At 44.9% G+C, this 13953-nt stretch overlaps 1 long non-coding RNA gene across 3 annotated transcripts in view; it reads right to left on the bottom strand.

Annotated features, from left to right (window-relative positions):
* Window positions 1-1893: 1893 nt before the first annotated feature.
* The window catches only part of LOC134011133 (uncharacterized), a 45891-nt gene continuing 33831 nt past the window's right edge, over window positions 1894-13953 (bottom strand). For all 3 annotated transcript variants that reach the window (XR_009928377.1, XR_009928376.1, XR_009928375.1), the window contains 2 exons: window positions 13280-13385; window positions 1894-1975 (listed from right to left, as the gene is read on the bottom strand). This is a non-coding gene — a long non-coding RNA (uncharacterized LOC134011133). The remainder of the gene's footprint in view (window positions 1976-13279; window positions 13386-13953) is intronic.

Here is a 13953-nt window from a genome sequence, read left to right as displayed (position 1 = left end):
CCTAACCTCATCTCCCTGGCCAGTCCTCTGTCACGACCCCCTCGGCCCCCACCAACAGTGGCACCATAGGTTCCGGGGGGGGGGGGGGGGGGGGTAGTGGCAGGAAGTAGTGTCCCTCCCCCACGCCCCCCCCATCTCACCCCTCCCACCCAAACCCCATGTGTGCAAGTGACATTACTGTACAGTGCAAACTACTGTTCATCTCCAGGAACCTTCCCCAATCCTACTGTGTTCCCGGATGATGCTCTCATTAATTTTAGATTGGCTCTAAATTAAGTCTTGCACTTGCCGGCTGAGTTTTTTTTTTATTAGATTAATTTATATTTAAATTGTGACGTGTTCTGAAACTGCAGCTCTAACGATAGATTTCTTATTCCTATTTCAGATACAAGGAGATTCTGCGACTTTACAGTAAACAGGCTTAGGCAACACTGGACCAACATTTAAACCAGGTTTTAACCATCATTGTCTGTCATAAATTCGAATAATAAGGCAGCTTGCATCAAATCAATTCTCCTCTCTATTTCAACACATTACTCAAGAGAACAGAGATTTACCTTCCTGATATTTTGCTGATTTCTCCATCTGTCTACAGTACTATGGCACCACATAGATGAAACAAACAAAAAGATGGGGAACTATGTCGGTACAACCAGTATCTAACCAGTGTGGTGGGCGCAGGGTGAGAGGGGGGGGTGCCAGAGACAAAGGCACTAGAGGGGCTGCAGGGTTGGAGCATCTTTAGGGGCTTTAAAAACCCCAGGAATGCCATTGTCCCTGTGCTACACACTCCCCAGCTGCAGCGCAGCACTCACTGGAGTAGGAGGAGGAGGAGGAGAGGAGGAAGAGGAGGAGGAGGAGGAGGAGGAGGTGGAAGAGGAGGAGAATGAGGAGGAGGTGGGAAGAAGAGAAGGAGGAGGAGGAGGAGGAGGAGGAGGAGGAGGAGGAGGAGGAGGAGAATGAGGAGAATGAGGAGGAGGTGGAAGAGGAGGAGAATGAGGAGGAGGTGGAAGAAGAGAAGGAGGAGGAGGAGGAGGAGGAGGAGGAGGAGGAGGAGGAGGAGGAGGAGGAGGAGGAGGAGGAGGAGGAGGAGGAGGAGGAGGAGGAGGAGGAAGAGGAGGAGAATGAGGAGGAGGTGGAGGAGGAGGAGGAGGAGGAGGAGGAGGAGGAGGAGGAGGAGGAGGAGGAGGAGGAGGAGAATGAGGAGAATGAGGAGAATGAGGAGGAGGTGGAAGAGGAGGAGAATGAGGAGGAGGTGGAAGAAGAGGAGGAGGAGGAGGAGGAGGAGGAGGAGGAGGTGGAAGAGGAGGAGAATGAGAAGGAGGTGGAAGAAGAGAAGGAGGAGGAGGAGGAGGAGGAGGAGGAGGAGGAGGAGGAGGAGGAGGAGGAGGAGGAGGAGGAGAATGAGGAGAATGAGGAGGAGGTGGAAGAGGAGGAGAATGAGGAGGAGGTGGAAGAAGAGAAGGAGGAGGAGGAGGAGGAGGAGGAGGAGGAGGAGGAGGAGGAAGAGAAGGAGGGGAGGAGGAGGGGGTGGAAGAGGAGGAGGAGATGGAAGATGAGTGGGGGAGATGGAAGATGAGGAGAAGGGGAGGAAGAGGAGGAGGAGGAGCAGAGGGGGGGGGAAGAGGAGGAGGTGTGAAATCAGAACACTTTTTGTGGACCAATCCTAAGACAAAGCACACCATAGTTGACAGGAGCATGCCACATTCCACAAGCCCACAGCCTCTGCACCTCCAGCCGTCACTCACTGTCCATGAATGTGTGTGTGCGCACACGTGCGTGCGTGTGTGTGTGTGAGAAAGCAAGTGCTTCCCTGAATATACTGAATATAGTGGCAGAGGAACATGACTGGCAGAGGGTGGACCTGAGGAATGCTTCTCTCTCCAGCGTCCAGCCTGGTCTTCAGCCCCAACCTGCCATCTGCTCAGCTCTGGTGCTCCCCAAGATCCTCCTCCTCACCCTCTGGCCTTCTACACTGGAATCACACACAAGAGAAAGGAGAGGATCATTAAACATCAGAAAGAACCATGTCCATATTCAGGGTCCTTCTTAATCTGGAGAAGTAACTGTGAGGTGTGGATTCTTGAAACCACAGGTGGGTGCGTGCTGAGAATGTATGGACCAACGCTCACAGGGCTGTAACAGGTGTAGGCTCTGGACGGTAGGCAATAGCATTTCCTGTCTTTAGAGGCTTCTTACAAACTCACACAAACCTCATGTGTACTTTTGTCTTGAATCTATAAGTACATGAGGCCGATTGGAAATGCTAACCCTGTGTCGACCCGATGTCATTGTTTCAATGATCCAGCTGCGTTGGCATATTGATAGTAGGCCCTATAAGCAACAAATATTTCGCTGTCGTCCTCAAGGCTACTTCCTTTTCGATTTATTGAAAGCACCCAGCTGTTCAAGTGTTGCTGTTGGAAACAAACATGTTACTGGAAGGTACACATGAAGTTCCTCTTTCCCCTGACAATTGACATACTGTCAGAACCAGGCACTTTTGATTCTCGATTTTTCTGCTGGGCTTTTTACATGCACCGTTTGTACGTGGCTTTGGATGGAAGGGGCTACTGAATGAGTACAATGTCAAAAGTAAAAAAAAGTCATGAATGCGTGTATTAATGTCATGAAACGACCCTGTTACCATAGTACACTACCCCCATCCCCCCCACCACCACCACCACGCCATGAAAATACACTAAACAAGCTCCAGTTGACAGGGAAGTTTGGGAGGTGTGTGTGTGGGGAGGGGTGAGGGGCGAAGGGTGGTGGGGGGAGGTGGGGGTATCAAGGGGAGGGGCGGGGCCACACAAGCTCTGTGTCGGACAGTAGATAGAGAGGCCTTGTTATTGACAGCGCTCTGCAGCTGCCTAGCTGGCTTTCGGAACTGTACAACACACACACACACGCGCACAGACACACGCGCCCACTCACACTCAAAACGAGCGCACACTCATTCGCACAGTCTATCAGTTAGATGGACTGTCTGTATACTGTGACTTGTCAATGTACTGTCTGCTAATGTACTCCGCGGTACCGACTCTCTTCACAAACACACAGTACCGAGCCCTGTTCCTCATCTTCCCCATCTCTCTGTGAGCCACACACTCAGTGTCCACAGAGAAGCTGTCGGGGGCCTAGCGTGCCTCTCTACAATACCCTGTTTTCAAGCTGCACTGTTTACTCAACAAACAATGCCTAATAGCTGCATCCGTCTTTGCAATGACGCAGCATATCTGCAGCCCTAAGGGGCTGACATCCCATAGTTGTTTCCGCGGAGACACTGGGGGGTGGGATTGAGAGAGGATATCAATCGATGTGGCATGCCTATGGACTAGACATGGAGAGAGGTGAAACAGGGTGATTCTCCGGAGTGCCTGTGAAGCTGTTTGTGGTTTAGACAGACGGTCAACTGTGTAACTCGGACATTCACCTACATATATATATATCACCTCAATCAAAAAAAAATTTTGGCAAAAGAATAACTGCCTGTGGCAAAGACAAACAGAAGCTACTTTGAATATGGAGAGGAGAGGCCAGGGAAAGAGAGGAGAGGTGTGGAGAGGAAAGGTGCAGAGGAAAGGTGGAGAGCAGAGGAGAGGAGAGGAGAGGAGAGGAGAGGAGAGGAGAGGAGAGGAAAGGAAAGTTGCAGAGGAAAGGTGGAGAGGAGAGCAGAGGAGAGGAGAGGAGAGGAGAGGAGAGGAGAGGAGAGGAGAGGAAAGGAGAGGAAAGGAAAGGAGAGGAGAGGAGAGGGGAGGAGACGAGACGAGAGGAGAGGAGAGGAAAAGAAAGGAAAGGAGAGGAAAGGAAAGGAGAGGAGAGGAAAGGAGAGGAAAGGAAAGGAAAGGAAAGGAAAGGAGAGGAGAGGAGAGGAGAGGAAAGGAGAGGAGAGGAAAGGAGAGAAGAGGAAAGGAGAGGAGAGGAGAGGAAAGGAAAGGAAAGGAGAGGAGAGGAGAGGAGAGGAAAGGAGAGGAGAGGAGAGGAGAGGAAAGGAGAGGGGAGGATCAGCATTCCATATTTCTACACGTTAGAACAACCTGATCATGATGGTGTAGTATGGTGTAGTCCTTATCTCCCACTCAGTAGATTCTGTAATCCATGTAAATATAAGTCCATGTAAATGACTACTGAGGGGAAACTAAACAGTTATAAAGCAGAAGTGGAGGTGTTGTTTTCTGATGTGTTGTGTTGTGCCATGTAGCACTGCTGTGTGCTAAGCTGTATTTCAGTATGTGTACACTGTATTTCAGTGTAAGTGTGTCTGTGTTTGTGTGTTCCAGTGTGTGTGTGTGTTTGTGAGTGTGTTCCTGTGTATGTGTTCTTGTGCATGTGTGTCTCAGTGTATTCCAGTGTGTGTTTGTTTGTGTGTGTGTGTGTGTGTCGGTGTGTATGTGTGTGTTTGTGCATATGTGTGTGTTTGTCCCAGTGAAAAGCGTTCGAGGCGCTCATCCCAGCCAGGGCCCCATAATGCATTGAACGGCATGGGTTTAGAAGCCCTCTTTGTTAGCACCCTGAGCTGCTGACATCACCTCGTGCTGATGGGCCCAAATCCCTGCTTCTCCTGCAACAGCACTTTTGAAACAAAACTGCCACGACACTGATGAGTAATGCCAACTTGGCCAAAAAAAAAAAAAACATTAAATCACACACCGTCCGTCAAGCATTCGTGTGTCTATGTCTATACCTTTTGACATTCCCATTTTTGACATAAATACACACACACACACAGTTGAGAGCTACCAACAAATCCAAATAGTGATCAAGGAACATATTTGCGTTGCCAAAGACAGATTAATCTGCCCTATGTTTGAATATTTTAACACCTCTAAATGGCAGCTATCAAAATAACTGCTTATTATCACTTTTAAATCCTATCTGGGGTAGAGCTGGAGGGTTAGGGGTGAGTGAGTTTGACTGGCAGGTAGCCGGTGTAGTTAAGGTAGCTAATTCGTTTTCAATGTGTTTCACAGAAACACACATATATATGTGGTTGGATCTACATGGCTCATTGATTGTTATATTTACATGATTAAAAATACTTCTAAATAAAAACATTGACTGGGCAAAGATCAGTCTCAGTATCTGCGGTTACGGACACAAACCAAACCATGGGTCAAACGTTAGGCTCAGTTTTTTTTTTTTTTTTTTGCGCTACAATGAACACACATTCAAAAACCAAGGGCACTAAGCCAGGTGACCATTTCAGTCTATACTATCGGAAAGGTCTTTCAGGATATTGAAATACGTACATAACAACAAGTTATCGAAAGTGTCTGTATGAGTTGGATAAAGTGGGTAGGCCATTCCGTGACAATGAGCCAGTGGCCCCGCTTCACGGACTTCTCCTCTTGTGGAGCAGTGTGGTCACTCCCCAGACTAGCACACATCTCTCTGTAGGAGCGGGGAGGCAGGGCTGGGATGATACGAGCTCTCAGACACGTCGCTAAGGCCCCACTCAAACACAATCAAATACAATCACTCACAATAGCATCCCCGGGCACTCAAGCCAATCTACACCACCCCCTCTCTCTCTCTCTCTCTCTCTCTCTCTCTCTCTCTCTCTCTCTCTCTCTCTCTCTCTCTCTCTCTCTCTCTCTCTCTCTCTCTCTCTCTCTCTCTCTCTCTCTCTGACATACACACACACACACACACACACCCTCTGGAGAGTATCAGTGTGTTTAACATGTGACAAATGGCATCATTTGGGGTGCCGTGGGGCATGCAGAGCACAGAAGCTGTGAAGAGCTCTTATACACACACACACACACACACACCACTCCTCTGGGACCAGCCACCATCATCTCAGAATCACTCAGCAACCTGACAGTTATTTGCAAGGCTGCGATCATCTCAACCATTAGGGGAGAGAGAGAGAGAGAGAGAGAGAGAGAGAGAGAGAGAGAGAGAGAGAGAGAGAGAGAGAGAGAGAGAGAGAGAGAGAGAGAGAGAGAGAGAGAGAGAGAGAGAGAAAGGGAGAAAGAGAGAGAGAGCAAGAGAGAGAGAGACAGGGAGAAAGAGAGAGAGAGCAAGAGACAGACAGACTGAGAGAGAGAGAGAGAGAGAGAGAGAGAGAGAGAGAGAGAGAGAGAGAGAGAGAGAGAGAGAGAGAGAGAGAGAGAGAGAGAGAGAGAGAGAGAGAGAGAGAGAGTGCTTTTTGTTGATGATGCTTTCTACTCTCTGTTCTATTTGTTTGGTCAGGATCACAACTATTCTTTCTCTGTCTCTTCCACCAGAAATCCCCTTCAGCATTGTTGACTAGACCTCATTCACCTCATTCTGTTGTTAAATTGTTGGTAGTTTTTTTCTGTAAAAAAAGCTATAGTAGAATGTTTTCAGAAGCCAGGAGGCAGATATAAGTTGTTTCTACTTCACAATACCACTGTTGGTCTGACAGCTAGGCGGTGTTTATGGATTAGGTAGGGGTATCAATAATAGCGCTGATCTAATCTAATCTCTCCATCTACAGGAACTCAACTTTAATCTGCTTCCTGTTCCTCTCCGTGTTCCTAAACTTTCCTACCTAGCAAAACAAACAGACACTGAGGGTCAACACACACACACACACAAGGACACACTGACACACACTTCCACACGCACGCACCTCTCTCCAAACCGCTGAAAACTTTTTAATAAGTTTTTAATGACCACTCCTAAAGCGCACCCCTCTCTGAAGAGCTACTTTGCAGCCACCCCCTCCCCCCTTCACCCCCCTCGCCCCACCACCCAACTCCCGGTGAAAACCCACGGCGATCTGTCAGCGCCAACTAAATTCTCCGGCCGGTTGTCAGCCCTGTCTCTGCTGGACAGGGTCGCGGGGTTACAATCGATTTCACAGGCCACCTAGAGAGACTGGGACACAAACTGACGCTAAAAATTTATATCAGAGTTAGAGCTGCCTACCACCCAGGGCTCCAGCTTGGGACAGCAGGCCCACTGAACCCTGCCCCAGTGAGCCTGTCCTGGGATGGGGCTGGGCCTGGTGACCCCGCAAACTGACCCCCTCAAACTTCAACTGAATTGTTCTGGCAGTTTCCACGGTGACGAGGCACTCCGAGGCTTTACCCTGCTCAGTGGAACGAGACGAATGGGGAGACTCTCTCGGCGGTCTGACTAGCAGGCAGAAAAGTTTGCCGCATCCCTGCATTTCACTGGGTAGCCAGCTTTTACACAAGGCAACTATTGTACTGTATTTGAGGTTATATGTCGAATTGTATCCGCTGATGTACGTCACACTATTGTGTCAATTATAAGATGTCTATATTTTGGGGGAAATACTATTAAAATCAAGACAGCTTTAGAACTTTTTTAAACTTTAAACTTTTCATTTCTAATCAAGTTTTACATAATACAAGTAATGTTTTGAGGGGCCTCACAAATTCACATAGAGAAACACCCCACCCCATCTTTAAATATATTTTTGTTCATTTAAGATATTTAAGTGCACATTTTATGTGAACACATATCATGATTAAATACACTGGAGATGCCTAAATCTTATTAATTGTAGAATGGCTTTGGGTTTCTTAGTCTATGATTGTTCAAGACAGGTATTGTCGTGTCAACTAGACATTTGAGTAAGATAATTTGAGACATCTTGTGGAGACACTACATTAATAATTCCTTATACAATAAATCAATAAAAGAATAACTTGAACTATGATTTATAATCCGTGTTCAGTAAATTCGTTGATTGAACTCTTAACTGTGACAAATCATTGTCAAATTAAATGGCTCATTTGGTTAATAGTGATTTCTTAGAATCCGATTACCTACTTTTAAAATATCTACACTTAAATGTGAGTTTACGTCGTGATTTGAGGGATCGATGGAAAGATCATCTTCGTGCTTTGAAAAGTTGCCCTGGGGTGACGTGGTGATGGACTAACGAATGTTCTGATTGTATGTCTGGATGCGCTCTCCTGTACTCATGCCTATGGGAGTCACACGTACTTTCTTGTCGCATAATCAATATGAGGAGGCCCAGCTGTCACACATCGTCGTATCCTCACGGAATCAGAATTTTATCGGACAACATAACAACTCCCTTTGCTCCTTTTCTACAGAGGTTGCAGTCATTTTAATGTGAAGATATGGTGTAGCCCAGGCCGCTCGTTTAAATGTATTAAAAGATAGTGGAACCGATTTTTTTCCACCCTACGGGCTAGAATATTTTACCTACTTTTGTAATAAACTTTTTAGACTTTTACAAATTGTTATCTGAGGAACAAGTGTTATTTTTTCATATTCAAACTAAGTCTCAAAGATTGTGAGGACAGTTTTTTCCTGTAGACTGAGAACTGGTTCCGCCACGTTATGCTAATGACTGGGGCTCCTCGCGCAGGGACAGTGAAATCTCATCCCGCCTCTAGATTCTCTTTTCAGAGGGAGATGTCATTTCGCAGGGGGGGACACACAATGACGAGCTCGGCAGTGACAGAGCTCTGATCTCCGCGATAAGGAGATAGCCACCTGATTAAAATGGTTTGCTTGTTCCCCTCGGTCACTCGATCGGCGTGTGAACCGCTCTTATTTACAATCAAATGCGGTGACCGGGTAGCGCCCAGAACAGCCTAGCCTGAACCCTCTCTGCACCCCTGCCATGTATTTACTAAACCCACCCTGCCACAGGTGCACTTCCAAACCATACGGAAAGCTCCCACAATACTGAGTATACGCTCAATTATTCATGGGTAACTACAGTGCCACAAAAACAACAATAATCGGTCTAACAGTCGTAATAAAGACATTTCCACTTAGTAGAAATGTGGTTGAATGCTGTTTTTACACAAATTTGTAACACATTTGATATCCCCTGGGTGTTGTAGAGCCTGAGTGACTGAGCATCAATATTTGTTTCTGTCCTGCGAGCCCATGAATGTCGCGTAAGAAGAGTCATGGTTAATTAGCAGTCACATGAAAACCCATTTTGGTCCCTGAAGACGTTTCGTAAATGTGTCCCTCTTCCATTCCAGAGCACTGTCCGTCTGTCAACGAGCAGAGAAGGGGAGAAGAGAAGGAGTGTTGAGCAGAGTGAACAACCGATCACTGCTCGCGCCTTATAGCCTTAGGAAGATCCTCAGAAACGTAACCTATGGAATTACCATAATCGACTTTCCCATTCTGGTTGTAGTGATAGAATAAGCAAGTAGTTGGGGGATATAATTTACTGTTAGAAAGCAGTCACGCCTGGAGTTGAGTATATTTAACACTATTAAAACGGTCAATGATTAAGCGTGAAATAATTAGATATTTTTTGTCAATTAGAAGCTTAACCACATATTTGGAGGTTATTGGTCTGTTTGTGTACAGTATACACATACAAGTGCATACTACATTTAGAACCTCAGACTAATCGGTCCCTCCTATGGAGGAGTAATTTGGGGTGTTATTTAGCAGCCAAAAGCTTAATATTTCATAACTTTGTCAAAGTGGTTATATTCCCAACACATCTCTATGTAGCCTACAGACATAATTTGATTCTTTCTGTAGCTAAATATATTTAGGCTATTGTCTTATATACAAGCATGCCTTTTTACTTTAGAATTGATATGTATAATGGTGTTGGGGTGTATGTTCTTATGTCAACAAGCCCACGCGCCCTAGCCAGTGTTGTAGCCCTGCCCCTATTCATAAGACGCTGGCATGTCCAAGAAGGCATAAAGGGCCGTTGTAGACCCCTTTCACTGTTCAGACAAACTTTTCTAAACCCTTTATTCTAAAGCATACAAAAGTCAGTGATAAGCAGACTGTTTCCGCGTGTTCCGTTGCAGATTTTTGGGAGTCTAATTCTACACAAAAAGACGGCAATTTCGTTAGTTAAATATGTAGGCTATATAAAACCGAGTTTAATAAGAGTTAGTGCTGGAGGCAACTGGTGAACTATAGGCCTATAGTCTGTAAACGGTAATCGAAAACTCGAATTGGATATTTAAAACTGATAATGTGTGTATTTCTGCTGTAGGCCTGGTGTCAAGCTTGAGGATCCCTAAAATAAAGGAGGATATATATTGGGAGATAGGGAGAACTGAGAAGAGCGCGTTGCTGTTGACATGTTTGGGTTATGAAAGGATAGTGGGGGACAGCCATGGCGGAGAAAGAACGAGACAAGGATCCAGATCATATGTCACATTTAACTGGTTATTTTGCGTAAAATACGCCTTGATAAGACGCTGTGTCATTGTCTGCTTAACGAATGGTAGCAGTCTTAACACTATTAATCAGCCAAACCGTGTAAGCCTATACGTTTCAAATGTATTTTTAAGGCGTGTAAACACTTTAATGAGCATTTATTTCGAAGCAAGGAAACTATTTAATAGTCTGCAGTGTGAACCGAAAGCCCCACTCTTCCGAGCTATGCCAGCGGGCCATGAAGAGCGAGTTTGGTCTGCATCGCCCCGCACACCCCTGCTGACAGAATCGCTGCATCAAAGCATATATTGTTCCAGGCATGGGGTGGACCAAGAGCGGTGAAAACGCAGAAACACTTGCTGCGCATGAGTAAACTTTGTTCCTGCACCATTATAGCCTCTATAAAGCGAGCACCGCTTTCACTTTTCGACAAGATTAAAAACGAAGGCTTTCAGCCAATCGTGAGACAGTCCGTCATCACCTGTTGAAGCTATACTCCACTGTATTGACATGTACACCTTAAAAAAACACTGCTGGGAAAAAAATTGAGAGACAGACACCGCTTTGCTTTTGCTTTCTTTTACTTGTAGGCTATTCCTCCAATACTATAGACTACCGCAGAAAACAAAAATAAAGCCGACAAATATCAGTGGTCAATGTCAATTTGGATCTGAGTCCAAATAGGGAAAAAGTTTAAAATGTTCGCTGTTCACTTGTATTGTCCGGCTACTGAAACAGGAGGCAACCCACAATTAGATCAGCATTGTTCATTCGCAGCAACACTGCATAGAAAAGGGCTGCTCTGCCGAAGCCAATCCATGCAGCCAAGCGTTTGACATTATTAAATAATAAAGAAATTGTGGTTTACATTGTTGTTCAGGAAAAAGGGCCAATTACCCGCTGTTATACTATCATTGAGTGTGTATTAACTCGAATTAGTCATAAAACAATGTGTTTATATTTAAGTTTAAGATGCCATTTTTACCAGCATTGTTCCTTCCTAAAATAGATCCCATGAATAATTAGGCTAGATAACTAAATGGCGAACACGGAGGCACGAGTGATCATAAAAGCATAATTCAAAGTGAATAACATCTGATTAGAACGCAAAAAAGAACACGCCACGAGTTGCAGCTCAACAGTCAGCTAAAATTATATTTAAACCTTCAAATAGACGATTTGTTCATTTAAAATGAAAAAGAACACGCCACGAGTTGCAGCTCAACAGTCAGCTAAATTTATATTTAAACCTTCAAATAGACGATTTGTTCATTTAAAATGAAAAAGGTGTTTATGCCACAAACAAACGAATTATGTCTTCGTGACATAAACATCAAATTGTGCAACGGTGAAGTAAAAAAATAACCCAACTGAAGGTTAGGATTCAATGTTTTTGTCTTATTTTTTAACACAACTGATTTCAATCCAAGTTTTAGAGTCTCTGAAACGTGAGAAACCAACTGTTGTGTGTTATCAGCACTCCGTCCTGCGGCTTGATTAGAAATATAGTCAAGTACCAGAGGCCTCTACAGCAATTTGAGTACAGTGCTATATTGTATTTAGCAGCGCACTGGTCCTAATCCAGTGAACACTGGTGCCCGTTCTAATCCCGTCTCCCTCAAACGCCAGAATATGTAATGAGTTCAGGGTCGCTATCTTCGAATTTAAAACCCATCACCCAGCAAATTAGGGCGTGTCCACGACCAGGCAATAGGGAGCCGTAGATGGAAAATCTGGAGAGAAAATAGTAGGCTATGTGTTTTTGTTCCGGCATTTCTACCATTTCAATACAAAATGAGGACAACCAACCAATATTCTTTCAAAATATTTTCCAACATTTTCATATTCGGTACACATTTTTTCAGTATCGTTTAGTGAGTACAGCGCTACTCTTATTATGCAAACTACACAGTTATGTCATAACGACAGGCTATAAAGCTGTCGTTATAAATGATTTTAAAAAATGCATGAAAAGCCCCCAGTAAGAACGTTGGGAGTAGGCCTAATTGGGCCCGTCGCTACACTCGCCGAGGCCTGCTCTGAGAATGTGTGAGAGGCGCGAGGATGATGGCATGCTGGCTGCCAGTGTGTGGTCTATTGAATAGAATGCGCATTTTGGCCGCGCGGGGAGAGCCCCCATCCCCCTGCTTTCCCGCACCTGCACTGGATCAGCCTGCGACTGACTGCCATTCACTCTGGAGAGACTGTTAAAATAAACGACGCCTCTGACAGTTTTCAATTCAACACAAGTTACAATACTAGGCTACATCTCACACAGTTGTCCACTACAATCACCCACACACTCACCACTCACCCAATACCTGCAACAGGCAAACCAAGAGAAGTAATCACTAGAAATATATATTTTTTCTTTCTCTGAATCCACTACAATGTGACAAGACTCAAGCTCTGAGTGATTTGTTGGCCTTTCAACAACAAAACAACCACATTCCAACGGAGTTAAAGTGGAATAAATTCAACGCGAGGAAAAACATAAGCATAACATGTGTAAGCTTAATTTTCTTAAATTTCCCCTGCAAAAAAAAACAACTAAAACCTATACCGCTTCTGTAAAGAATAACGATAGCCCCATAGTTTTTGACGTTTTTTTGTGTTTATTTATTTTTTGGCTGTGTTTTCTTAATTTTGTAATTAACCCTATAAATAAGTCTAATAAATCAATTTTCCTACAGTTCTAGCTTCTTCCCAAGTCGCAGGCTACCCCTATACTGAACAAATGCTGGTGACGTCATGCGTCCTTACAATTAGCAGCCTAAATCTGGAAGGGATCTAACCGGTCCCTTTTATGTATGTGAACTGAAATTTTACACAAACTGAATCTCACTTAGAAACGAGATTTTGATTAAAACAATAATACTGTGTAGAAAAAACTAGTCTATGAGCTCATTTAAACCATGATCACGATTTCTAAATCTATAGGCTATTGATTGAGTAGCCTTTTATGATGGAGGAACCCTAAACAGCGTTGGGCCCCCAATTGTTGTTGATAATGAGTGTCTAGACAAGCAAGCCCTGTCCCACTGCAATGCTCGATGAGCTAAATGTTATTTTACAAACTCAGGCTATCATAGATAACATCAGGGGGGGGGGGGGGCTGGTAACTTTGAGGAAAACATAGCGCGCTCACCACCTGTTGCAGTCCATAGCTATATCCCGGAGGTGAGGCCGGTAGCCTCTGCAGCACGCGGACGGGGCATCCGTCTCTGAAGTCCAACGGCATACTGCGCTCTCATCTTCAACACAAAACATATAGATGTATCTGTAAATAGTTGTCACTGTGTGCGTGGTATTGCGAGATGTTTATTAGATACATGGTGTCATCTTGTTACGTTTGAAAATTGAGAAAGAGAATAGCACATGTAGTATTGTAGGCTACTTAATTTGTCACTTGCTCGATTTGGTTGGGTTGCGCTGTCTTAAGAAAGGGTTCCTCGTCTGGCCTCACGCCCTGGGGAATAGGCCTAGAAAGCCTGAAACCATCCATGTAAAAGGACACAAAAGTCTCCTACATTCAACAGGATCAGTGGTAGGCCTCTGGCCTATCATACGTTTGTATTTCGCTTCCCCTTTATAAGTTATCCATTTGGTGTTTTATCGTGTTTGTGTTCCACACGTGAAGCCTAAAGACATATTGAACATAATATGAAATAAACATTTTATGGAGAACGGACTGGAAAAAGTTTCTCTGTTCCCAATCTTTACCACACATGCGCGCCCGCACGCACACCCACACCACAAGGCCTAAACACACATCAATAATATTGAGGTGTATCTGTGATGCCGTTAACACCACACAGAGAC

Source organism: Osmerus eperlanus, chromosome 24, assembly GCF_963692335.1.
Source record: "Osmerus eperlanus chromosome 24, fOsmEpe2.1, whole genome shotgun sequence".
Lineage (NCBI taxonomy): Eukaryota > Metazoa > Chordata > Actinopteri > Osmeriformes > Osmeridae > Osmerus > Osmerus eperlanus.
Note: the sequence above shows the minus strand (reverse complement) of the source record. Positions and strands in the feature narration are given on the sequence as shown.